The 27,715-nt window shown below is 43.1% G+C and overlaps 1 pseudogene; it reads left to right on the top strand.

Annotated features, from left to right (window-relative positions):
- The window catches only part of LOC138666537 (zinc finger protein 850-like), a 112,160-nt pseudogene extending 84,769 nt beyond the window's left edge, over positions 1 to 27,391 (top strand).
- Positions 27,392 to 27,715: the final 324 nt, after the last annotated feature.

Raw genomic sequence — 27,715 nt, 5'->3', positions numbered from 1 at the left:
GTGTAACGGTTGGCGAGGAATATGATCCTGGCAGCAGCATTCAGGACAGATTGGAGCGGGGAGAGTTTGACAAGAGGGAGGCCGATTAGTAGAGAGTTACAATAGTCCAGACGAGAATGAATAAGTGAAGCAGTAAGAGTTTTTGCAGAGTCGAAAGTAAGAAAAGGGCGAATTCTGGAAATGTTTTTGAGATGCAGATAAGACGAGCGAGCCAGTGATCGGATGTGGGGGGTGAATGAAAGCTCGGAATCAAGTATGACCCCCAAGGCAGCGGGCATGTTGCTTTGGAGTAATGGTGGAACCGCACACGGAGATGGCAATGTCAGGCAAAGGTCGGTTAGCAGAGGGAGGAAACACGAGGAGTTCAGTTTTTGACAGGTACAGTTTCAGATAGAGGGAGGACATTATGTTGGAGACAGCGGTAAGACAATCACTGGTATTTCCTAAAAAGGTTGGCGTGATATCAGGAGAAGTGTATATTTGGGTGACATCAGCATAGAGATGGTACTGGAAACCAAATCTACTGATTTTGTTCAATAGGGGCGGTATACAAAGAGAAGAGGAGGGGGCCTAGGACTGATCCTTGAGGAACCCCTACAGTAAGGGGAAGGTGAGAGGATGAGGAACCAGCAAAAGATACAGTGAAGGATCAGTCAGAGAGATAGGAGGAGAACCAGGAGAGAATGGTGTCCTTGAGGCCGATGGAGCGGAGCATAGTGAGGAGGAGCTGATGATCCACAGTGTCGAATGCTGCGGAGAGATCCAAGAGAATTAGCATGGAGTAGTGACCATTAGATTTAGCTGTTAGTAGGTCATTAGAGACTTTAGTGAGGGCAGTTTCAGTAGTGTAAAGAGCGGAAACCAGATTGAAGAGGGTCAAGAAGAAAGTTTACTGAGAGATAGCGGGTAAGACGGGAGTGGACCCGGCTTTCGAGGAGTTTAGAGATGAAGGGAAGATTAGAGACAGGTCTATAATTAACGGCACAGTTTTGATCGAGGGATGGTTTTTGAAGTAATGGCTGTATGATGGCATGCTTAAATAAGGCGCGAAAAATACCGGAAGTGAGAGAAAGGTTGAATATTTTTGTTAGGTGAGAGCTGACAGCCGAGGAAAGGGACTGGAGGAGATGTGACGGAATGGGGTCACTTGTGCAAGTGGTTGGGCGAGAAGATGCAAGAAGCCTGATTACTTCTTCTGTAACTGGTTCAAAGTCAGAGAGTGAACTAGATGCAGTGGGGGAGGGAGGACAGTGCATGGTATGAAGGGATTGGGAGATAATTTCCTGTCAAATGTGGTCAATTTTTTCTTTGAATTAATTGGCCAGATTGTCAGCGCGGAGATCCATGGTTGGGGCCTGCACTCTTGGGTTGAGTAAGGACTGGAAAGTGTCAAAGAGACGTTTAGAGTTATTGGACAGCGAGTTGATGAGGGTGTTGAAATAGGTTTGTTTGGAGAGGTGAAGGGCAGAGTTGTATGTTTTTAGCATGAGCTTATAATGGATAAAATCTTCGGGTAGATTAGATTTTCTCCACAGACGTTCGACGCACCTGGAGCACTGCTGCAGGAAACGTGTTTGCAGCGTGTGCCACGGTTGGCGCTGTCTGTGCCGAGTTGTTCTATGTATAGGAGGTGCAGCTTCATCCAGGGCACTTTGCAGGGTTTCATTTTAATGTTTCAGAGCAGAATCAGGACATGAGATGAAGGAGATTGGAGCCAATGAGGACTGCAAGTTCTTCATAAGTTTCTGTAAATGGCCGGTATGTTTCTATAAGTGTGGAAAATGGGGGTGACCTGAGCGAGATGGCAGTTGTTAAACTGTAAATCGCTGCGGAATATGTTGGCGCTATATAAATAAAGATTATTATTATTATTATTCTTGATAGAGAATAAAAGAAGGTTGTGGTCAGAGAGCGGGAGAGGGGAGTTTGTGAAATCCTCCACTGAGCAAAGCCGGGAGAAGACCAAGTCGAGGGAGTTTGTGGAAATAGTCAACCCGGTAACCTATAGATTGCGTCTTCCAGCCTCATTTAAATTATCTAATGTGTTCCATAAATCTCTGTTTAAAACCATTAGTTTCAGTTAAGGAAGATTCTGGGTTGGCGGTATTGGTGGAGGGTCACAGGGAATATGAGGTTGGATACATTGTGGATTCTTGGCTGGTGCGCCGCTCTTTGCAGTACCTGGTGCATTGGAAAGGGTATGGGTCGGAGGATCGCTCATGGGTTCCTGCTCACTTGGTGCATGCTGACCATCTGATTTGAGCATTCCATGGCAAACATCCAGGGAGGCCTGGGGGTCCAGTGGCCCCTATTGAGAGGGAGGTACTGTCATGATCCTATTGTAGGATTTGAGCAGGAGCCTTGGGGGTTAATGCTGCTGGCCCTCCCTTTGGATAGGGGAGGGCTTTTTATAGCCGCAGGAGGCTTGCTTCCTTGTCAGTTATACTTCTGCCCTTTACTGAGTTAAGTGACTCCTGTATGCTTGTGTGTTTGTGCCTTGTGCCTACCTTGTGATTCTTCATCCCGTTTTGTCCTGGCCTGTCTCTCACATCGCACTTGCCTGTCGTTTAGATTCTGTCTGTGGATTAATTGATTCTCTAACCTCGGCTTGATTTCTGACTTCCTTTTCGGTTGTTCCCTCGGCTCTGGTATTACTTGCTCAGTTTTCTGACACCCGTTTGTACCCAGTTACTATATGCTTGTAGGCTCCCCTGCCGGTCACCTCCCGGTTGTACGCTTGGAGCTCCGCTGATTGCTCTGGGAGCTCCTGCTGCTGGCCCCGCGCCCCCCCCCCCCCCCCCTGCTCCTGTGATCACGTGCCTCAGGTCCTGCACGCCTGCGACCGTTCCATTTTGTGTCTGCGGGTGCTGTCTACGTAATACCACAGATAACACAATAACTATGATTACAGACAATGAATGCAGTGTATGTTACCTGCAGTCCTATGTAACACCGCAAAAAGCACAATAAGTATGATTACAGATAATGCAGTAGATGTCATCTGCAGTCCTATGTAACACCACTGATAACACAGTGATATCTCTGTGAGTACAGATAATGTAGTGGATGTTACCTGCTGTCCTATATAACACTACCTATAATGTAGTAGATGTTACCTGCAGTCCTATGTAACACTACAGATAACACAGTGATACCTCTTAGAGTACAGATAATGTTCTGAGGGCCCTGTGTGTGGGAACCGTATTGATAGGTCATGGTATGGTATGGTTAGGCACTTCCTAGCTGGGGGACAGTAGATGGGTAAGTCTCCGGTTTGGGCAATATTCATTGTCTATGGGACTGCAGGAATTATACCAACTCTATGCTCTGCTTTCTCTGGCAGTTGCATATACAGTGAATGAGGAGATTGAACCTGTTCATCTTCACTCAATTCAGTATCGAGTGCTGCAGGTTGTGTTTCCAGAGGCTTCACTCTCAGGATTGCTGGAGGTCCATCAACGTAAGTCATTCACTATACAATGGACAGGGGATATTACTATAATTAAAAATGACCCTTTTTGGGGGTTTTCTAGTTATGGTAAACCATAACCATACGCCCCAGTCTCAAATCTTTCTCAGCCTATAACAGGTTTTCCTCCAGGATTGACCTGTATTTAGCTCCATACATTTTCCCATGAACTCTGTCCAGCTTACCTGCCCCTGCTGAAGAAATGCCTCTCCACAGCATGATGCTGCGTTTGATGGTGGGGATGGTGTTTTCAGGATGAGGTGCATTGTTAGTTTTCCACTACACATAGCATTTTGCATTTAGCCCAATAAGTTCTGCTTTTTGTTCATTTGCCCTGGAAACCTTCTAACTCTTTTTGGCTGTGTGCCCTACATGGCTTTTTGCAAAATTAAAATGGGACTTATTATATTCTTGCATTTAAAAATGGCTTTTTTCTTGTCACTTTTTGATAATTGCCAGATTTGTTGTGTATTTGACTAAGGCCGGGGTCAAACAGCCATCAATTCTCTCAAGCGAGAGAATCGGACTGATTGTGCCAATGTCACTTGAATCAAACTTCACTTCATCTTCTCCATTGTCTGTGTTTCTGGTAATCAGGCTGACATTCAAGCGCAGTCCAATGTTTCAAATTCACCCATAGACCTGTATGGGTGCGCGTGATTCGGTTATCAGATGAACTTGCAGCATGCTGCGATTGTTTTCTTATGCCAAATCGTTATAAGAAAAAAAATTGCAGATGGGACATAGCAAGTCAATGTAGAGTACACGGCACTCTATAGATGGTGGATGCTGGTGCTCAAGTAGGGTCTCCAACCAAACTTGGCACTCAATTTTTTGAAGAAGGATAAAGTTGTTTATTTCACATCCTGACAAACAGATCAATTGCTGAACGTTTTCGGTCCAACGTGGACCTTCCTCAGAGCAATATAGATTATCTCGGATGTATATAGTTAGCCAATTTGTCCTTCAAATAGCATAAGTGGTAGTTGATATATCGCTGTAGTGCAATAAAGTGGCTGTTTACTGTGATAATGATTTTTGCCGCAACTGGATGCCCGCTCCCCCCAGCGACATAGGACGCTAATAGCGCTGCAGCAGTAACGTGTACAGTGTATCTTGCACACATAGCGCGCTCCCCACAGCGACATAGGACGGCAGTAGCGCCGCAGCTATACCGTGCACAGTACACCTAGACCGCATCCAGTAGCGGCAAAAATCATTATCACAGTAAACAGCCACTTTATTGCACTACAGCGATTTATCAACTACCACTTATGCTATTTGAAGAACAAATTGGCTAACTATATACATCCGAGATAAACTATATTGCTCTGAGGAAGGTCCACGTTGGACCGAAAACGTTCAGCAATTGATCTGTTTGTCAGGATGTGAAATAAACAACTTTATCCTTCTTCAAAAAATTGAGTGCCAAGTTTATTTCTTATATTCATTGTCCCATAGCTGTCGGCCGTTTTATACACTCGTGTGGGCGATCCCTAATAGTTGTATTGTGGACAGATTCTCCCTCATGAGCTGTGGATCTCTGCAGTTCCTCCAGAGTGACCATGGGCCTCTTAGCTGCTTCTCTCATTAGTGTTCTCCTTGCTTGGGATGTATATCAGTTTAGGTGGACAGCCATGTCTTGGTAGTAGTCACGAGCGAACATGCTCGGATAACGTGCATTCTCTGGTGTTATTCGAATATCTTGGACGTGCTCAGATGTGTTCAAGTCCCTGCGACTGCATGCTTTGCGGCTGTTAGACAGCTGAAACATATGCGGTGATTGCCTAACAGCCACAAAACATGCAGCCGCAGGGACTCCAACATTTTATCCAAGCAAGCCCAAGATACGTGGATAACACTCGAGCATGCTCAAATAATACATTGTCCGCACACGTTCGCTCATCACTACTTGGTAGGTTTGTAGTTGTGTCATACTCCTTCCAGTTTTGGATGATGGATTTAACCATGATGTGTGAGATGTTCAGAGCTTGGGCTTTTTTTTTATAACCTAACCCTACTTTACTTTTATTCAACTTTGTCTCTACCTGTCTGGTGTGTCCCTTGGTTTTCATGATACTTTTTGATCCCCAATGTTCTCACACAGACCTCTGAGGCCTTCACAGAACAATTGTAGTTATACTGAGTAGAAACTAAACACAGGTGGACTCAATTTACTAATTCTATGACTTCTGGAGGCAATTGGTCACTCAGGATTTTATTTAGCAGTATCATACTACAAGGGGCTAAACACAAATGCATGTCACAATTGTTAAATTTATATTGTTAAAATAGTAATAAAAAAAATGTATCATTTCTTTTACACTTCACAAATACTTGCTACTTTGTGTTAGGGGGTCACATAAAATCCCAGTAGTTTCCCAAGCAATTCCCAGCAAGCAGTCTGTAAAAAAATGAGTATCACACAGATGTCATCTATATGCTGCCCACATTTTTTTTGTATCAAATCCATTAATTTGAATGACCGAATTTTGCTCCAAACTGGCCCAGAGTAGCACATTTCTTACTTTTTTATATGAACAGGGCATAACTAAATTGCTGTGGGTCTCAGGGTAAGCTTTGGACCTACGTGCTATAGATGTCAGCATCAATTCTGCTGCCAGTGATTGAATATAAAGTGTCTAGTAATTGTGTTATTACACGGGATTCTTTATGATGTTATATCAGCTCATCTTCTTCCCATTCTGGTCTCTACAATATCGGATCCTCTCAGTGGAGATCTGCTATATAAGAGAATTTTCCTGACTGACCCATCAAGGATGGAGAGGAACAATGACAAGATGGCGGAGAGGATATTACACCTCACCCTAGAGATCATCTTCCAGCTTACTGGAGAGGTGAGAGATTCTGATGACCTAACATTACATAATTCTTATCTATGGGAGTAACAGATGGACAGAACTGGAGAGGTGAGGACTCTGGAAATGTCTGTAGTGAGATTTATTAATGTGTCTCTCCATAACCAGGATTACACAGTAGTGAAGAAGACCTCTAATGAGCGCTGTCAGGACCCTGTCTCTGAGGGATGGGGAAGACCCCTGAGCCCAATCACGGGGCCTCCACCTCTCCCCTTGATACATGAGGACATCAATGATCAGAAGATCCTAGAACTCACCTACAAGATGATTGAGCTGCTGACTGGAGAGGTGACACTGCTGGGAATGATGGGACATTATACAGTAACACTATGAAAGGATTGGGGGATGACGGTATCATTGTATGTGTCAGGTTCCTATAAGGTGTCAGGACATCACCATCTATTTCTCCATGGAGGAGTGGGAGTATTTAGAAGGACACAAAGATCTGTACAAGAACATCATGATGGAAGTTCCCCAGCTCCTCAGGTCACCAGGTAATATACAGGGACTGAATTATTTCTTTACAAACAGATAATTATAGACCGTGTGTATTTAGTTCTGTCTGTTTCTTCCAGTTCTAGCCAGTAACATGACAACACCAAAGAGATGTCCCTGTCCTCTTCTTCCACAGAACTGTAAACAAGAAGATCCCAGTGTTCCTCAGGATGATCAGGTAGATGGAGAGAAGGTGTCATGAGATCTCCCCTATGATGTGTAGATTGTGGTGAACTTCTTGTGTTCAGTCTTTTTATCCACCAGTATTATATGTTTTATACTTGGATAATGAGAACAGTGGAGATGGCAGGATTAGAGCTGATCATAGATGTGACTTCTCCATCTGTCTGTGACTTGTACAATATTTGTTTCAGGGTGAAGCTCTGACCCATATTAATACTATAGAGAAATATGTGAGGGTTGATGAGAAGTGTAAAGAGGAGATTCTTTTGGATGACAGGGCAGGTGAGTAATGGCCTCTATGTTTTACTTATTCACTGATTGGTATAAATATATGTTTGATTCGATTGAATTTGCACTATGTTCTGTACTGCTATGTATGCCACATGACCAGCAATGCATAAATTTAGCTATGAGCTATGAGAAATTAATTTTTCGGAGGCATCTGTTTAATGCCTTGATAAATTTGTATTCTGAGCTGGGAATCTTCCAAGAGGAAAACATTGGGACATTTTAACCGTCCAAAAATTATCCATGTTTTGGGAGTTTATTCTTGGATCTACCCTGTGCAGGGCAGGGTTTCATCTCAGAGGCAGCACTGTATGGAACATAATGGACAGGCGAAAGATTTCTGACTGTTTAACCCCTTCATGACCCAGCCTATTTTGACCTTAAAGACCTTGCCGTTTTTTGCAATTCTGACCAGTGTCCCTTTATGAGGTAATAACTCAGGAACGCTTCAACGGATCCTAGCGGTTCTGAGATTGTTTTTTCGTGACATATTGGGCTTCATGTTAGTGGTAAATTTAGGTCAATAAATTCTGCGTTTATTTGTGATAAAAACGGAAATTTGGCAAAAATTCTGAATATTTCGCAATTTTCACATTTTGAATTTTTAATCTGTTAAACCAGAGTTATGTGACACAAAATAGTTAATAAATAACATTTTCCACATGTATACTTTACATCAGCACAATTTTGGAAACAAAATTTTTTTTTGCTAGGAAGTTATAAGGGTTAAAATTTGACCAGCGATTTCTCATTATTACAACGAAATTTACAAAACCATTTTTTTTAGGGACCACCTCACATTTGAAGTCAGTTTGAGGGGTCTATATGGCTGAAAATACCCAAAAGTGACACCACTCTAAAAAATGCACCCCTCAAGGTACTCAAAACCACATTCAAGAAGTTTATTAACCCTTCAGGTGCTTCACAGCAGCAGAAGCAACATGGAAGGAAAAAATGAACATTTAACTTTTTAGTCACAAAAATTATCTTTTAGCAACAATATTTTTATTTTCCCAATGGTAAAAGGAGAAACTGAACCACGAAAGTTGTTGTCCAATTTGTCCTGAGTACGTTGATACCTCATATGTGGGGGTAAACCACTGTTTGGGCGCACGGCAGGGCTTGGAAGGGAAGGAGCGCCATTTGACTTTTTGAATGAAAAATTGGCTCCACTCTTTAGTGGATACCATGTCACGTTTGGAGAGCCCCCGTGTGCCTAAAAATTGGAGCTCCCCCACAAGTGACCCCATTTTGGAAACTAGACGCCCTAAGGAACTTATCTAGATGCATAGTGAGCACTTTAAACCCTCAGGTGCTTCACAAATTGATCTGTAAAAATGAAAAAGTACTTTTTTTTCACAAAAAAATTATTTTCGCCTCAATTTTTTCATTTTCACATAGGCAATAGGAAAAATGGATCCTAAAATGTGTTGGGCAATTTCTCCCGAGTACGCCGATACCTCATATGTGGGGGTAAACCACTGTTTGGGCACACGGCAGGGCTCGGAAGGGAAGGCGCGCCATTTGACTTTTTGAATGGAAAATTAGCTCCAATTGTTAGCGGACACCAATTCGGCGTTTGGAGAGCCCCTGTGTGCCTAAACATTGGAGCTCCCCCACAAGTGACTCAATTATTGAAACTAGACCCCCCAAGGAACTTATCTAGATGCATATTGAGCACTTTAAACCCCCAGGTGCTTCACAGAAGTTTATAACGCAGAGCCATGAAAATAAAAAATAATTTTTCTTTCCTCAAAAATTATTTTTTAGCCTGGAATTTCCTATTTTGCCAAGGGTAATAGGAGAAATTGGACCCCAAATGTTGTTGTCCAGTTTGTCCTGAGTACGCTGATACCCCATATGTGGGGGTAAACCACTGTTTGGGCGCACGGCAGGGCTCGGAAGGGAAGGCACGCCATTTGGCTTTTTAAATGGAAAATTAGCTCTAATCATTAGCGGACACCATGTCACGTTTGGAGAGCCCCTCTGTGCCTAAACATTGGAGATCCCCCACAAATAACCCAATTTTGGAAACTAGACCCCCAAAGGAACTAATCTAGATGTGTTTTGAGGAATTTGAACCCCCAAGTGCTTCACAGAAGTTTATAACGCAGAGCCATGAAAAAAAATTAAAAATTATTTTCTCAAAAATGATCTTTTAGCCTGCAATTTTTTATTTTCCCAAAATTAACAGGAGAAATTTGACCCCAAAAGTTGTTGTCCAGTTTCTCCTGAGTACGCTGATACCCCATATGTGGGGGTAAACCACTGTTTGGGCACGTGCCGGGGCTCGGAAGTGAAGTAGTGATGTTTTGAAATGCAGACTTTGATGGAATGCTCTGTGGGCGTCACGTTGCGTTTGCATAGCCCCTGATGTGGCTAAACAGTAGAAACCCCCCACAAGTGACCCCATTTTGGAAACTAGACCCCGAAAGGAACTTATCTAGATGTGTGGTGAGCACTTTGAATCCCCAAGTGCTTCACAGAAGTTTATAATGCAGAGCCGTGAAAATAATAAATACGTTTTCTTTCCTCAAAAATAATTATTTAGCCCAGAATTTTTTATTTTCCCAAGGGTTACAGGAGAAATTGGACCCCAAAAGTTGTTGTCCAGTTTCTCCTGAGTACGCTGATACCCCATGTGTGGGGGTAAACTACTGTTTGGGCACACGTCGGGGCTCAGAAGGGAAGTAGTGACTTTTGAAATGCAGACTTTGATGGAATGGTCTGCGGGCGTCACTTTGCGTTTGCAGAGCCCCTGGTGTGCCTCAACAGTAGAAACCCCCCACAAGTGACCCCATTTTAGAAACTAGACCCCCCAAGGAACTTATCTAGATATGTGGTGAGCACTTTGAACCCCCAAGTGCTTCACAGACGTTTACAACGCAGAGCCGTGAAAATAAAAAATCATTTTTCTTTCCTCAAAAATGATGTTTTAGCAAGCAATTTTTTATTTTCACAAGGGTAACAGGAGAAATTGGACCCCAGTAATTGTTGCGCAGTTTATCCTGAGTACACTGATACCCCATATGTGGGGGTAAACCACTGTTTGGGCGCACGTCGGGGCTCGGAAGTGAGGGAGCACCATTTGACTTTTTGAATACAAGATTGGCTGGAATCAATGGTGGCACCATGTTGCGTTTGGAGACCCCTGATGTGCCTAAACAGTGGAAACCCCTCAATTCTACCTCCAACACTAACCCCCCCACACCCCTAACCCTAATCCCAACTGTAGCCATAACCCTAACCACAACCCTAATTCCAACCCTAACCCTAAGGCTATGTGCCCACGTTGCGGATTCGTGTGAGATTTTTCAGCATCATTTTTGAAAAATCCACGGGTAAAAGGCACTGCGTTTTACCTGCGGATTTACCGCGGATTTCCAGCGTTGGATTCCTATTGAGGAACAGGTGTAAAACGCTGCGGAATCCGCACAAAGAATTGACATGCTGCGGAAAATACAACGCAGCGTTTCCGCGCTGTATTTTTCACACCATGGGCACAGCGGATTTGGTTTTCCATAGGTTTACTTGGTACTGTAAACCTGATGGAACACTGCTGCGGATCCGCAGCCAAATCCGCACCGTGTGCACATAGCCTAATTCTAAAGGTATGTGCACACACTGCGGAAAACGCTGCGGATCCGCAGCAGTTTCCCATGAGTTTACAGTTCAATGTAAACCTATGGGAAACAAAAATCGCTGTACACATGCTGCGGAAAAACTGCACGGAAACGCAGGGGTTTACATTCTGCAGCATATCACTTGTTTCTGCGGATTCCGCAGCGGTTTTACAACTGCTCCAATAGAAAATCGCAGTTGTAAAACCGCAGTGAAATGCGCAGAAAAACCGCGGTAAATCCGCGATAAATCCGCAGCGGTTTAGCACTGTGGATTTATCAAATCCGCAGCGGAAAAATTCGCAGAGGAACAGAATACGTGTGCACATACCGAAACCCTAACCCTACCCCTAACCCTACCCCTAGCCCTAACCCTAGCCCTAGCCCTAGCCCTAACCCTATTCTAACCTTAGTGGAAAAAAAAAATTCTTTATTTTTTTATTGTCCCTACCTATGGGGGTGACAAAGGGGGGGGGGTCATTTATTATTTTTTTTATTTTGATCACTGTGATAGATGATTTCTCAGTGATCAAAATGCACTTTGGAACGAATCTGCCGGTCGGCAGATTCGGCGGGCGCACTGCGCATGCGCCCGCCATTTTGGAAGATGGCGGCGCCCAGGGAGAAGACGGACGAACCCCGGCAGGATCGGTAAGTATGATGGGGGGGGGATCGGAGCATGGGGAGGGGTTCGGAGAGCGGGGGGTGGAACGGAGCACGGGGGGGTGGAACGGAGCACGGGGGTGGTGGATTGGAGCACAGGGGGGTGGATGATGCACGGGGGAGGTGGATCGGAGTGCAGGGGGGTTGGATCGGAGCACGGGGGGGTGATTGGAGCACGGGGGGAGCGGACAAGAGCACGGGGGGAGCGGAGCACAGGACGGAACGGTGCATAGCACCGATCGGAGGACTGGGGGGGGCGATCGGTGGGGTGGGGGAACATTAGTGTTTCCAGCCATGGCCGATGATATTGCAGCATCGGCCATGGCTGGATTGTAATATTTCACCAGTTATAATAGGTGAAATATTACAAATCGCTCTGATTGGCAGTTTCACTTTCAACAGCCAATCAGAGTGATCGTAGCCACGGGGGGGGGGGGGGGGTGAAGCCACCCCCCCTGGGCTAAACTACCACTCCTCCTGTCCCTGCAGATCGGGTGAAATGGGAGTTAACCCTTTCACCGGATCTGCAGGGACGCGATCTTTCCATGACGCCACATAGGCGTCATGGGTCGGATTGGCACCGACTTTCATGACGCCTACGTGGCGTCAAAGGTCGGGAAGGGGTTAACAGCAGTAGTGCAGTTTGAAACATAATGGACAGGCAGGAGATGTCTTTAGCACTGGCTGCCTTTTCAGTAAAGGTACCTTCACACTCAGCAACTTTTACAACGAGAACGACAGCGATCCGTGACGTTGCAGCGTCTCGTTGTGTTTGACACGCAGCAGCGATCTGGATCCTGCTGTGATATCGCTGGTCGGAGCTAGAAGGCCAGAACTTTATTTGGTCGTCAGATCGGCGTGTATCGTCGTGTTTGACAGCAAAAGCAATGATGCCAGCAATGTTTTACAATGGTAACCAGGGTAAATATCGGGTTACTAAGCGCAGGGCCGCGCTTAGTAACCCGATATTTACCCTGGATACCATTGTAAAAGTTTAAAAAAAACAGTACATACTCACATTCTGATGTCTGTCACGTCCCCCGGCGTCCACGAGAGCTTCCCTGCACTGACTGTGTCAGCACCGGCCATAAAGCAGAGCACAGCGGTGACGTTACTGCTGTTACTGTGCCGGCGCTGACACAGTCAGTGCAGGGAAGCTCTCGGCAGCAGTCAGCGCGTGCATTAGCAAGCGCTCCTGCCGAAAGCAGTTTTAACCCTGTGGACACCGGCGGGGGACGTGACAGACATCAGAATGTGAGTATGTACTGTTTTTTTTTTTTTTACTTTTACAATGGTAACCAGGGTAAATATCGGGTTACTAAGCGCGGCCCTGCACTTAGTAACCCGATGTTTACCCTGGTTACCCGGGGACTTCGGCATCGTTGAAGACAGTTTCAATGATGCCGAAGTCTTTCCCCTGAATGTTGGTCGCTGGAGAGAGCTGTCTGTGTGACAGCTCCCCAGCGACCACACAACGACTTACCAACGATCACGGCCAGGTCGTATCGCTGGTCGTGATCGTTGGTAAGTCGTTTAGTGTAACGGTACGGTAAGGGTTGAATCTTGATAAACAGGCAGGCAGCAGCAGTTTCATTCTTACATTGTTGATAAAGAGCCAGTTTCCCCTGTCCCCATTGATATATCTAATCATTGGAGATAGTTGTGTTAATCACCTGTCTTGGCCAGGCTTGGTTGCTTTCCCATACACCTGCTGTTCTTTGCTGTGCTCTGCGTCAAGTTTTCCAAGTTGCCTGTTGCATCTCTGTGACATCATCTTCCTAGGCCAGGTAGAGATTCACCTTTATCTTCGTGTTGAGACTTCAGTTGTTCAGAATGCTCCAACAATTCTTTTACATTGTGCTATCATCTTGCATGTTTGTATAATTTCTGCATACCCTCAGTCCTGTTGGTAATTCTCTGCTATGCAGTTTCTGGACTAACCCATCACTTGCAGTAAGCATACCAAACTGGTATTGGACTGTTAAGATTGTCCAGTTGTTTTTCAACTCTCCTGTGATTTCTGCAGTTTCTCAGTAGTGACAGTTAACACTCTTAGCCACCTGGATTAACGCACTGTTTGCATTAAGCATATGAACTGTCATTATTCAATATGCTGAAAAAGAGAATGGACAGCACCTCCAAAAATCATACATTGATCTATTGCCGCTAGGCAAAAATATTTATAACTGAACATGAGGGTCTTAGTTTAACATTCTGATCAGAGTGTATGAAGCCCACTGCCACAGTGTTGGTGCTGTGTGGCGGCCATTTTTGCTCTGGTTCTGTGCTTGAGGGGTGGCGCAGTCTGGAGATACTGGGCCGACTGCACTGCCGGCGCATGGCCGCAGTGGTGGAGGTCAGCGCAAGGCTCCGCTCGGGCGATTGGGACCCACTACGAGGTTTGCCGTGAAGTGGCAGTGGGCTTTATACAGCCTGATCAGAATGTTTAAACTAAGAATCTCATGTTTAGTTATATATATTTTTGCCTAGCGGCTTTAGATCAATGTATGATTTGGAGGTGCTGTCCATTCTATTTTTCAGCATACTGTCATTATAAAATTGTTGGTGGTTCTTCTGCCTCACTGTATGCTGTGTGCTACTTGGACTAGTCTTCTCCCTCAGTTCTGGCCTTAAGGTCTACTCTGTGCCTTCTACCCGACTGTGCTAACACTTTGGGCTTGTTCACTCACCGTGACCTGCAACTTCATGAATCCACCTCGGTAAGTGAGTGGAACAAGCTATAGGTGTGCAAACATAGATGTACGATATGCTGGATTCAGTATAAGGCAGGGGTCCCCAACCTGTAGCTCGGGAGCCACATGTGGCTTGCGGTCCCATGTATTGTGGCTCGCGGCTGTCTGCCAGCTTGATGCATTAGCTCCAGGTCTAGCAAACAGGTATGAAGAGCACATCTCACAATGGTGAATATTGTGAGCAGCTCTGCACAGAGGAGCAGATTTGGATGCACATGTTTAGAGATAATTTAACTATGGTAAGCTGGAGACAGCATGATACTACTTATCAGAAGAGACACTTGAAGCTGGATGCGACAGTGTGTTGGGATAATTTTGAATGGGGGTATTGTTGGAACCCTTGGATCTTGGTAAACTGCTTCCGGGTGATTTATGTGGAAAAGCTTTCGTTATCATTATACCAGTAAAGGGGTCTTTGGTTGCCATAACTTTGAGGTGAGTGGGAACTGGATGTGGCTCGCGACCCTCTCTCAGAGCTGAATGTGGTCAGAAAGGTTGGGACCACTGGTATAAGGTAAGGTTTTCCACACCTGTGGAAGACAATCTTGTCCACTACAGTGTGACATTGCAATTTCTTGCACTTTTTACCCTGCCTGAGGCTGGAGAGGGCAGTAAGTAGACTAATGGCAAAATGGGCCAAATCCTGCTATTGGGCCAGCTTTTTGGCCTCTTTCACACGTCAGTGTCTCAGGTACGTGTACTGACAGTTTTCTCACATACCGGAGACACTGACACACGTAAACCCATTCAAATGAATGGGTCTATGCACATGTCTCCGTGTTTTCACGGACCGTGTGTCCGTGTTGAAAACACGGAGACATGTCCGTTTTTCTCCGGCAGCACGTACAGCAATACGTCCTGCACACGTGCACATGGATGACAGTGTGTACTCTCCTCCGTGTGCACGTACCGCCCGCAGGAGAGACAGCGCTACAGTAAGCGCTGTCCCCACTGTGTGTTGCTGAAGCCGGCTTTCATCTCTTCTACCCCGCAGGAGAGAAGAGATGAAAGATCAAGTTTTTGTTATTTTTTGTTAAAAATAAAGTTTGCAGGTGACCCCCGCCTCCCATCCCCAGTGCGCCGCCCGGCCCCTTGCAGAGAAATAGTCACCCAGCTCCCGCGATGTCTCCTCTCTCCTCTCAGCGCTGGCAGCTTCTCCTGTGTTAGCGGTCACGTGGGACCGCTAATTACAGTGAGGAATATGCGCATATTCCTCACTGTAATGAGCGGTCCCACGTGACCGCTCACACAGGACAGGCTGCCAGCGCTGAGGGGAGAGTGGAGCCATCGCGGGAGCTGGGTGAGTATTTCTCTGCAAGGGGCCGGGCGGCGCACTGGGGATGGGAGGCGGGGGTCACCTGCAAACTTTATTTTTAACAAAAAATAACAAAAACTTGATCTTTCATCTCTTCTCTCCTGCGGGGGAGAAGAGATGAATGCCGGCTTCAGCACCACACAGGGGGGACAGCGCTTAGTGTAGCGCTGTCTCTCCTGCACGGTCCGTGTGGTCCTCAGGCGGCACACGGATGCTGCACGTGTGCCACACTAATGTGCCACGTGAGCACACGGACACGGATAACGGAATTATCTGGACGTGTGAAAGAGGCCTTTAACATAGTAGTTCATTGAGTCAGATCTCAGGATATTTTCTCGAGAAAGGACACAGTCCAGATATGACTGATCCTGGCTGGTGAGGTTGTGCATCTACTTAAAATGATGAGTAAAAACCAAATACAGAAACATAATGATTAACCCCTTAACGACTGCTGATACGCCTTTTCACGGCGGCAATTAAGTGTTCTTAAGCCACAGCGCCGTTAATTAATGATGCTGTGGAAAAAGTGTAAACCCTTCCCCCCCCCCCCCCCAGAGTCGGAATTTCCCTGGGGTCTCGGCAGTCGGGGGTAGCTGAGATCCCAAAGAACATGATTCAGGTCAGTTTTTGCTGACCCCGGTGTTGAGATCGCCGTTATACAGTATAACGACGACCACACACAAAAAAAGACAAGTCATATTCTCCATTTAATTTCACCTCTGATGTGATCGCTCATCAGAGGAGAGAGAAATTTGCTCCCCCGATCGCCCCCCCTATACTTCTGGAGTCCAGGAATCCCGCCTTGATGTCCCCTGTGTCTCCTTCCAGGAGAAAATGACGGGTGCATGCGCAGTGCACTCGCCGAGATCTGCTGGCCGGCGCTCGGCAACAATAGGACAATTTTCCTATTGGTTCATTTTGATCACTGTGATAGTGTCTATCACAGTGATCAAAATAAAAAAAGGAAAAATAATGAAATTTAAAAAAAATAAATTTCCATTTTTCCATTAGGGTTAGATTTGGGCTAAAGTGAGTTGGGCTAAAGTGAGAGCTAGGGCTAAGGTTAGGCTTGTGGTTAGGGCTGTGGGTAGGGGTGTGTTGGGGTTAGGGTTGGAGTTAGAATTGGGAGTTTCCACTGTTTAGGTACATCAGGGGGTCTCCAAACACGACATGGCGCCATCATTGATTCCACCCAATTTTGAGTTCAAAAGGGTGTTCCCTCCCTTCTGAGCCCTGCCATGCACCCAAACAAATTGTGTGGTCCATTTTCTCCTGATACCCTTGTGAAAATAAAAAAAAAGTAGTTCCAGAGTAAATGTTTTGTGAAAAAAGTAAAAATATTTGTTCATTTTTCCATATTGCTTTAGTTCTTGTGAAGCACATGAAGGGTTAATAAACTTTTTGAATGTGGTTTTGCGCACCTTGAGGGGGTGCAGTTTTTAGAATGGTGTCACTTCGGGTATTTTCTGTTATAGTGACCCCACAAAGTCACTTCAAATGTAAGGTGGTCCCTAAAAAAAAAAGGTTTTGTAAATTTTGTTGGATAAACTAGAAATCGCTGGTCAACTTTTAGCCCTTATAACGTCCTAACAAAAAAAAAATTTGGTCCCAAAATTGTAAACTGATGTAAAGCAGACATGTGGGAAATGTTATTTATTAAGTATTATTTGTGACACCACTCTCTGTAGAAGTACAATATGTCCCGAAAAACTACCTCCGAATCAGTGGGATACGTTGACGCGCTCCAGAGTTATAGCCACATAAAGTGACAGTGGTCAGAATTGTGAAAATTGGCTTGGTCATTAAGCTGCAAATTGGCTCTGTTACTAACGGGTTAAATATTCTGCAGTAAATAAATAAATAGCATAGTGCATGAAAATAATATACGGTGCTTAGTTAACATGTTTTTTAATTAAAAAAAAAATACGAAAACCATCCCGCCTCTTCACAGTGACCGTAGTTGATAGCCCTAACTGTAATATTATAAAACTCTTACCGTTTATCAAGTGACATGTATGTAGATAAGGGCCGAGAGGGACTGAGCCCAACTAGTGGACACACAGCCATGGGAAACCACATCAATAATGCCCAGCTCAGGCCGGGGTCACATGCGTAATACACTGAAATGATCCCAAAATAGTGATCCGTATGTCATCCGCAGGCAGGGTGTGGCAGTGTATTTTGCACATGTAAACCTCCGTATTGCATCCATACAGCGAGATTTTCGCGCCGGCTTGCAAAACGGACATACAATGGATCCATGGGCTGAAATATTCATGAAAACATATATACAGTGTGTGTATATATATATATATATATATATATATATATATATATATATATATATATATATATATATATATATATATATAATATATATGTATGTTTAATACAGCACTTGATAGCTTAAAGGGACTCTGTCACCTGAATTTGGAGGGAACAATTTTCAGACATAGAGGCGGGGTTTTCGGATGTTTGATTCACCCTTTCCTTACCCGCTGGCTGCATGCTGGCTGCAATATTCGATTGAAGTTCATTCTCTGTCCTCCGTAGTACATACCTGCACAAGGCATGTACTCTATATGTAACCCCCTTTCTCATGTACAGCACCATGGAATTAATGGTGCTATATAAATAAATAATAATAAAATAACAAATACACTGCAGTAAATAAATAGCACAATGCATGAAAATAATATACAGTACTTGGTTAACATGTTTTCTTATCAAAAAAAATGTGAAAGCCATCCCGTCTCTGCGACCGTAGTTGGGACAGTCCAAACTCTAATATTAAAAACCTTACCATTTGTCAAATGGCATGCATGTAGTTTGGCTCAGTTCTTCTCAGCCCTTACCTACATGCATGTTACCTGACAAACGGTAAGGTTTTTAATATTAGCGTTAGTACTGTGCCAACGACGATCGCCGTGACGAGGCAGGATGGCTTTTGCATTAATTTAAGAAAAAAAGTTAAGCATTAAGAGTTAATAAAAAGTGTGTTAATTGTCATGGTCCAGTCCCAAGTTTATTTCCTTCTTTCCTCTCTCGGGACTGGTCATGCAGGGGTTAATGTCCTCAGCCTCCTTCTGGAGCTTGCTGGGCTATTTCAGTCTATCACAGCCTGCTGATGAGTGTTAGTGATAGCTCAAGCTTCCAGTTTAGAGCCTCTGACCCTTGTTCCTTTGTGACCCTCCTGCCTTTGACTTGTATTCGCGTGTATGACCCCGGCTTGTCTCTGACCCCGTCTCTTGGTATCCATCTCTGCTGCTACGTTCTCTGTCTGGCTTTTTGATTCTCTTGCTTGTACCCCGACCACGTCTTCAGTCTCACGTTTTTGTACCCCGTGCTCATGTTTGGCTCTGACCCTCGGCTTAGTATTTTGACTGTGTATGGTTGCTCCTTCTTGCACTTCTGTTCCTGAATGTTTCTGACTCTTTCATTACCTGTGACACCTGTGCTGTTGTTCTCTTTTGCTACGCTTAGTTTTTAACCTCTTCCCTCACCAGCTCCCCCTGGTGGAGGTTTCACTACATTAATAAGATCTACAAGGGGCATTCATTAAAGATTTCCCTTGACTCACTTCCTGTGGACTGAGAGCAATGAAACTTGGTTAACAGTTATTGGTCCTTCTATATATAGCTGCCACCTAGGGACACACACTTCTCCCATCTCTTCAAGCAACTGTAAACACCTGTCTTGTAGAAGTCAACAGGTTGCTTCAAAAGCCATGTTGTGACTTCGGAAATCAAAGTCTCATCATCTGGAAAATGCTCGCCCTTCAAAAATAACTTCATTGTTGGAAAGAAATGGAAGTCCGATGGTGCGAGGTCAGGTGAATAAGGGGGATGCGGTACAGTTTCAAAGCCACAGGACCATGCTTCCATTTGGGCAACATGTGAGTTGTGAACTGGTGCATTGTCTTACAGAAGACAGACATCTTTGGTGAGCATGCCACGTCTCTTGGTTTTGATGGCCTCCCGCAATTTCTGCAGCAGTGAAGCATAGTATGCCCCAGTGATCATGGTACCCTTTGCAAGGAAAACCATCAATACTGCTGGTCCCAAAATACTGTGAGCATGACCTTGCCTGCCGAGAGTTGGGCACGTGCCTTCTTTGGAGGTGGTGAGTCATGATGCTTCCATTGCATCAACTGGACTTTAGTCTCAGGATCATAGTGATGGACCCAGTTTCCTTCCTGTGTGATCAATCTGTTTAAAAAGTCCTCGTTTCCATCACTCATCGCCAATAGAGTCTGAGAGCATTCGACTCGTTCCTTTTTCTGGAAAGATGTGAGAAGCCGGGGAACCCAGCAAGCGGATACCTTTTGCATGTGAAGATGGTCTTAGATTATTTTTTTCACTGACCACACACTAATCTTGACATTTTGGGCCAATAATTACAATGCGATTTTCCAAAATGGCGACCTGCACTTGCTGGATAGTGTGTTCATTAATAGCAGAGTGGGGTCGCCCTAGAATTGGAGCTCTTTGCACCGAAGTCCGACCACATTTGAATTTACGATTCCAGTTCTTGACTACATCATATGATTGGGTATCATCACCATAAGCCTCTTTCATCTCATCGAACATCTCCTTTGGTGTGGCCTTTCAAATAAAGGAACTTGACTGCTCTGTATTCCTCTGGGTCCATTATGAAACCTCACACCACTTCAGCACCTGTAAAATCAAGACCGTTATCAGTTTTGAGTTGCAAATTGGCACGTAACCTATAGAGACTTATATCATTACACATGTGCAGTGGGTCAAGGGAAATCTTTAATGAGTACCACTCGTATGTACACAAAAATGATACCACTGACAACCCCTCTGAAAAAAGGCTCATGTGACTGTCACTCAAAATAGTTATATCCCCTAGAACTTGATAATAGGAAGGTAAAAAAGAAGAAATGATCAGTTATTAAGGTCAAAATTGGTTGTGATGCCAAGGAGTTAAAAAACAAGTTGCACAACAAAATCCATGATATTCTCCACGCAGCAAGATTATGAGAGATTGCATATGGAGAGGGTGGATAAGTGCTGCCTGTTAGGCGGAGTTTTACCCTTGAGGGGCGTAACTAAGTGACTACCTGGTCTTCACTAGAGTCTCTGATGGTGAGAATAGGCTTGGGTTGTTAGGGTAGTCACCAGCTGACCCTCCAGGGTAGTGCCCGGACCTGCAGCAGCTGACCTTTGGGTCAAAGGCACAAAAAGAAGCACAGAGAGCGAATACAGAGGCGTGGTTAGAAAGTCCGAGGTCAGGGCGGGCAGTGCAAGTTCAATGTACGAAGCCAGCTTCCTGAGCGGAGAGATCAGACAGAACAAGTAAACAAGCCGAGTCAAAAACAGGAGAGACAAAACAATAAAGCACCTAGACAGGGAACTGGAGACAAACTGTAACTACAATCTTAGCTCAGGCAAGGTGTGGAGGGTGGAGCTGCCTAATATATCCACTGCTGGCAGGGGATAGGCCAGGGAAGCAAAACTCTGCAGGATACAGTCCTATTAAATTCCTGTTGAGTCTGACCATACCTCACAATAGCTGGATGGAGACTCTCCAGCATCAGAAGGATGTAGAGGTGCTGAAAGTGTTTGTACGAGGCAGCTCAGCGAGATGGTCTGATATTGGGAGGAGCAGAGCAGTGTACAAAATGGCGCTTATATACCGTGCGAATCCATCAGCATAACAGTTAAACACTGTCTATCTGTATAAAGTGCATTTTGTGTATAATGTCTCTTTCTGTCTATCTCTAACTGAGCTAGTCAGAAACAATTTCAACATTCTAGTAGCATTCAATTAAACTGAACAAACATATCAATAAGATATTGGATAAATCAAGGAAATATCCATTCATCTAGGTAGATATTCTCAAAGTCCCCAAGAAGAAATTGACATCAAATTCTAAGATCATTACACTGTCTGATCGTCAAAAAAACGTTCTGGTTCTTGTGGTGACAAGGAAAATTCCCAGGTCTCAGGACGTCCTCGCAGTAGGGACATGATTATTCCCACCCTCTCGAACTCCTTTCCTGATGACTGGGGTTTCAGAGTAAAAAATAACCTACAGCTCTCCCTGAATAACCTGAACTGGTCTTTCTCTCCCTTAAATTTATCAGGGAGGGTCATTACAAGTTCGTGAGTGACCAGCTGTACATCAGAGGTTCCAGATGTCATATCCACTGCCGGCACAGAGTGTGTGGACAGGCTTCATACTGGTGAAAAAGAAAAACGTATTGGCCAGACATGATGTCACGCTAGTCACTACTCGCGGACTAGTATACAAAGCTAGAGCACACCTATGATGCATCCAAATACATAGAATGTGCTAAATACTTATTAGGGTGCTACGTCTTGTATGGAAAATGATTTCATACAAAAGGAGAAGAGAGAAAGACCAATATAAACAATTAGTGCACACACCTGATAAACAATCAAAAAATACAAAGCTTTATTCGTAACCATGAACACACAAAAAATTGCATTAAAAACCATTAAAGCATATACAGTAGAAAAAACAGAGCAATCATCCAGCACCCCTGGTACAATGTTAAATACCTGAATTGTTGTAGGAAGGAGCAATAGAAAATATATACAGGGTGGTCCAAAAGTAGGTGGACAGTATGTGTAATAGGGTTATGAAATTGGTATTTCAAGTTTTGGTGTTTTTTGGACCTTTTTTTTTTTTTTGATGGAACAGTCACAGGAGAAAAGTATCTCAAAATTCTAATGAATCAAGTTGTTCCCCAGTTACAGCAACAGCCTAATTCAAATGACCTTTGTTTCCAACAAAATGGGGCCCCTCCACATTATTCAAGAGTAGTCTGCGAGTATCTTGATGAAACATTTCCTAATAAACGGATTGGACGAAGAGGCTCACTTGATTGGCCGGCACGTTCACCAGACTTAACCCCAGTGGATTTTTTCTTTTGGGGAGTTCTCAAGGACAGAGTTTATAGTCGAAAACCAAAAAGTGTCAGTGATTTGAAAAATTACATAAGAGATGCATTTCAAGAAATTAATACCCAAAGAGACTTGTGCAAAAATGTTTGTCGAAGCGTAAGGCTACTTTCACACTAGCCCGCAGGTTGCGTTTTTTTCTCAATAGGTTTGCATTAGCGACGCATTGCGACACGTCGCATCCGTCGTGCGACGGATGTGTTGTTTTGGCGGACCGTCGGCACAAAAAAAGTTACATGTAACTTTTTTTGTGCGTCGTGTCCACCATTTCTGACCACGCATGCGCGGCCAGAACTCTGCCCCCTCCTCCCCGGACATTACAATGGGGCAGCGGATGCGTTGAAAAACTGCATCCGCTGCCCCCATTGTACTTTTATTTCACAGTATGCGTCGGTACGTCGGCCCGACGCACTGCGACAGGCGCTAGTGTGAAAGTAGCCTAAGAGGCAGACTTCAAAGTTGTGCAAATTGTGATGGAAAACAGTTTGAACACCTGCGTTGATAAAATTTAAGGGCTTTTGTATTATTGTTCAGAATAAAATTTAATTGTCAATATTATGCTTGTGTTAGTAAATATAATTTTATATATAAAGCAAAATAAATTATTTTCTGTCCACCTACTTTTGGACCACCATTTATATGAATATTTATAAAACCCTTGACTAGTTCATATTAGAAGTATTACCCATATAAAAAGATAGTAATTTAAGATTTAAGGTATGGTATAGAGGTCACATGCAAAAGATACGCATATTAAATAAATAGGGGGATAGAGAGAATCACCACAAGAGGTTAGACCAAAGGAGCAAAGCCAACCAAATAGTGTTGCAAATGTTAACACTCAGATGCAAAGGGAAATCCCTTTGATAGATACTATCTCATATGGTCCCAGAACATAAACAACCATAATGAACTACCTTGATAAGTAGAAGGTGTGAAGACCAGGGATGTGGAGAGAAAGACCCCATGTGTATCACTGTTCTGCAACAGCTTCGTCAGGAGTGTGTGCCCATAAGCCGAAGAGAGCTTGATATTGGAAGAGCCTAATCAGCAAAGTACTTACCGGTGTGTATTCCTTATGCGGTAGGCTGAGCCAGGAAGGTAGCATAATGAAAATACATACAAAAATACACGTACTGCTCCAATCTTACACCTGCTCTAAAGTCATGACTTCTATGTACACAACAATCCTGCTCCTCCTCTTTGCCTTGTTTTGTGCTATAATTCATTTAGCTATGAGACAGACACCACCTAATAGCACCGACTTACAGGCCTCTTTATGATTCGCCACTGAACATTTCATTACAAAAATTTATTGACAAGCAAATTGAAGAGTAAAGCTTTAAAAAGCTAGCATTAGAAGAGGAACTAAAAATTGTACAACCTCTTGGCTTAATATCATAAACTACTAGTCCTCGCATTGAAGTCTACAATTTGTATCCGTCTTCGTCAGCTAATACTTGAATTTTAATATAATGTGTTGCTAAATGCAGAATTTATGAAAAAAGTTTGTTTTTTTTCTTGGCAGATGACTGTGCGTCAGAGGGATATCTGACAGTTACTGATTTTGAAGCAGCCGATTATGGTATCGCACCATATATATTTGAAGAGCATGACATCATTTCAGATAAACTGCCAGCCCTTCATAGCAAAAATCTATCATCTATTATTCCTTATCAACAGTTCCCACCTTCTGATTTATTACAGACTGTTAAGCAAAATAATAACAAAAGTGATACTGAACATCAAAAAGCTCATTCAGGGAAGAAACCATTTTCATGTGCAGAATGTGGGAAATGTTTTACCAAGAAAACAAGGCTTACTGTACATGAGAGAATTCACACTGGGGAGAAGCCATTTTTATGTTCATTATGTGGGAAATGTTTTACCAGGAAAGAAAGTCTTACTGCACATCAGAGAACTCACACTGGGGAAAAGCCATTTTCATGTCCAGAATGTGGAAAATGTTTTACCAAGAAATCGAGTCTTACTGTACATCAGAGAATTCACACAGGGGAGAAGCCATTTTCATGTTCAGAATGTGGGAAATGTTTTACTTGCAAAGGGGATCTCATTAGACATAAAAGCACTCACTTAGGGGCAAAGCCATTTTCATGTACAGAATGTGGGAAATGTTTTACCAAGAAAGCAAGTATTACTGTACATCAGAGAATTCACACAGGGAAGAAGACTTTTTTATGTTTAGAATGTGGGAAATATTTTAACTCCAAAACAAATCTTATTGCACATAAGAAAATTCACACAGGGGAAAAGCAGTTTTCTTGTTCGGATAAACCACCAGCCCTTCACAACAAAAACCTATTGTCTATTCCTTATCAACAGGTCCCACCTTCTAAGTCATTACTGACTGTTAAGCAAAATAAAAATAACAAAAGGGATGCTGAACATCAAAAAGCTCATAGAGGGGATAAGCCATTTTCATGTTCAGAATGTGGGAAATGCTTTACCAAGAAAGCAAGTCTTACTGAACATCAGAGAATTCACACAGGGGAGAAACCATATTCTTGTGAAGAATGTGGGAAATGTTTTACCTACAAAGGGGATCTAGTTAAACATAAAAGCACTCACACAGGGGAGAAGCCATTCTCATGTTCAATATGTGGTAAATCTTATAGCATTAAATCACAACTTGTTAGACATCAGATAAGCCATACAGGTGAAAAGCCATTTTCATGTTCAGAATGTGGAAAAATTTTTAACAAGAAAGAAAATCTTACTGCACATCAGAGAATTCACACAGGGGATAAACCATTTTCATGTGCAGAATGTGGGAAATATTTTACCTACAAAACAAATCTTGTTGCACATGAGAAAATTCACACAGGGGAGAAGCCGTTTTCTTGTTCAGAATGTGGGAAACGTTTTATCAAAAAAGCAAATTTTTGTGCACATCAGAGAATTCACACAGGGGAGAAGCCATTTTTATGTCAAGAATGTGGAAAATGTTTTACTGACAAAACAAATCTTGTTAGACATAGCAAGACTCACAACGATGAGAAGCCATTTTCATGTTCAGAATGTGGGAAATGCTTTACCAAGAAAACAAGTCTTACTGTACATCAGAGAATTCACACAGGGGAGAAGCCATATTCTTGTGAAGAATGTAGGAAATGTTTTACCTACAAAGGGGATCTAGTTAAACATAAAAGCACTCACGCAGGGGAGAAGCCATTCTCATGTTCATTATGTGGTAAATCTTATTGCATTAAATCACAACTTGTTAGACATCAGATAAGCCATACAGGTGAAAAGCCATTTTCATGTTCAGAATGTGGAAAATGTTTTAACAAGAAAGAAAATCTTACTGCACATCAGAGAAGTCACACAGGGGATAAACCATTTTCATGTGCAGAATGTGGGAAATATTTTACCTACAAAACAAGTCTTGTTGCACATAAGAAAATTCACACAGGGGAGAAGCCGTTTTCTTGTTCAGAATGTGGGAAATGTTTTATCAATAAAGCAAATTTTTGTGCACATCAGAGAATTCACACAGGGGAGAAGCCATTTTTATGTCAAGAATGTGGAAAATGTTTTACTGACAAAACAAATCTTGTTAGACATAGCAAGACTCACAATGATGAGAAGCCATTTTCATGTTCATAATGTGGGAAATGTTTTACCAACAAATGAAATCTTGTTGCACATCTGAGAACTCGCACAGGAGATTAGCCATATTCATGTCCATAATGTGGGAATTGTTCTTCTTGTAAATCCACTCTTTTTATAAATCTATGGGTAAGTTTACATAGGTAGTTTTTTGCTGTTTTTTTGCAGGAAAACCTGATCTTGGCAGGAAAGAAGCTGCGTTAAAAACGCAGGTTTAGGTGCTTTTTTTGGTGCATTTTTTTTCTCTTTGTCCATGCTAATGTCCTTGAATTTTCAGCAGCAAAAGCTCAGCAAATAATGATACCTTCGTTTTTGCTGCGTTTTTGCAGCATCCATTCAAGTCAATGGGTGAAAACCACTGAAAAAACTCTGAAAGAAGTGACATGCTCTATGTCCAAAAACGCAGCAAAGCACAAAACACTGATGACACAAAAAACCAATGTGTGCATGAAATTTCTGAAATCTCATAGGCTTTGCTGGTACTGTAAAAAGCAGCTGAAAATTAGCATAAAAAATACACAGCAAAAACGCCCTGTGTGAACTTACCCAAAGAATGCACACAGAGGAGAAGCCATTTTCATATTGAGAATTGGAAAATGTTTAACAAAGAAATATTTTCTTACACATCAGAAAAATTACACAGGGAAGTAGCCACTTCATAATTTATAAATGTATTTTATTGACGAAGAGTACCAGAAAATTTACAGTAAAAGTTAAGTCACAAGCCTAAAAGGGAAAGCAATTTAGATCACTAAATGATAATTATTAGGAAATGTGCTGTATGCAATGAGGAATAAACATCAGCAAGTGTAATGCATATAACAATCCAAAATATTTCATCATATATATAGAATACTTTTTTGTGAACACTATAACTGCATCTTAAAGAGGTTGACCAGTCCTTCTCTGGTATACATGATTGGGACAGTTTCAGAGGCAAACGTCAGACAACAGGCATCTAATAATTATGGTGTCTTATTAATCAAATGAGACCAACTGGATGGTTCCCTCTTCAACTGTCCTAATTAAGTAAAACAGCATCTACCTCCACCTGAAACCAGACTACACAGAAGAGAGAGGTGTCGGACAGCCCCTTGAAAATTTGTAACAAAGGATTAATAAACAACTGCTTTTAATACTAATATCCATCTATTTGCGTCTATTGTTTTTATTGTCTATGAGTTAAGATAACGCTCTAGGACCTGTGTAGTTAAAGGAGAACTGGTATGGTTTGTATAGAAGTATGAAGGCTGAATTAAATTAAGGATCTCAGGTTTGTTAAGACACTTTTCCGCTTTTGAAATTGTCCTTTTATTCGAGACTATTATAGTTACCCACTAGTTCACTATTTGTGAACACTATAACTGCATCTTAAAGAGGTTGACCAGTCCTTCTCTGGTATACATGATTGGGACAGTTTCAGAGGCAAACGTCAGACAACAGGCATCTAATAATTATGGTGTCTT

The sequence above is a fragment of the Ranitomeya imitator genome, chromosome 2 (assembly GCF_032444005.1).
Source record: "Ranitomeya imitator isolate aRanImi1 chromosome 2, aRanImi1.pri, whole genome shotgun sequence".
In the NCBI taxonomy this organism is placed as follows: Eukaryota; Metazoa; Chordata; class Amphibia; order Anura; family Dendrobatidae; genus Ranitomeya; species Ranitomeya imitator.
Note: the sequence above shows the minus strand (reverse complement) of the source record. Positions and strands in the feature narration are given on the sequence as shown.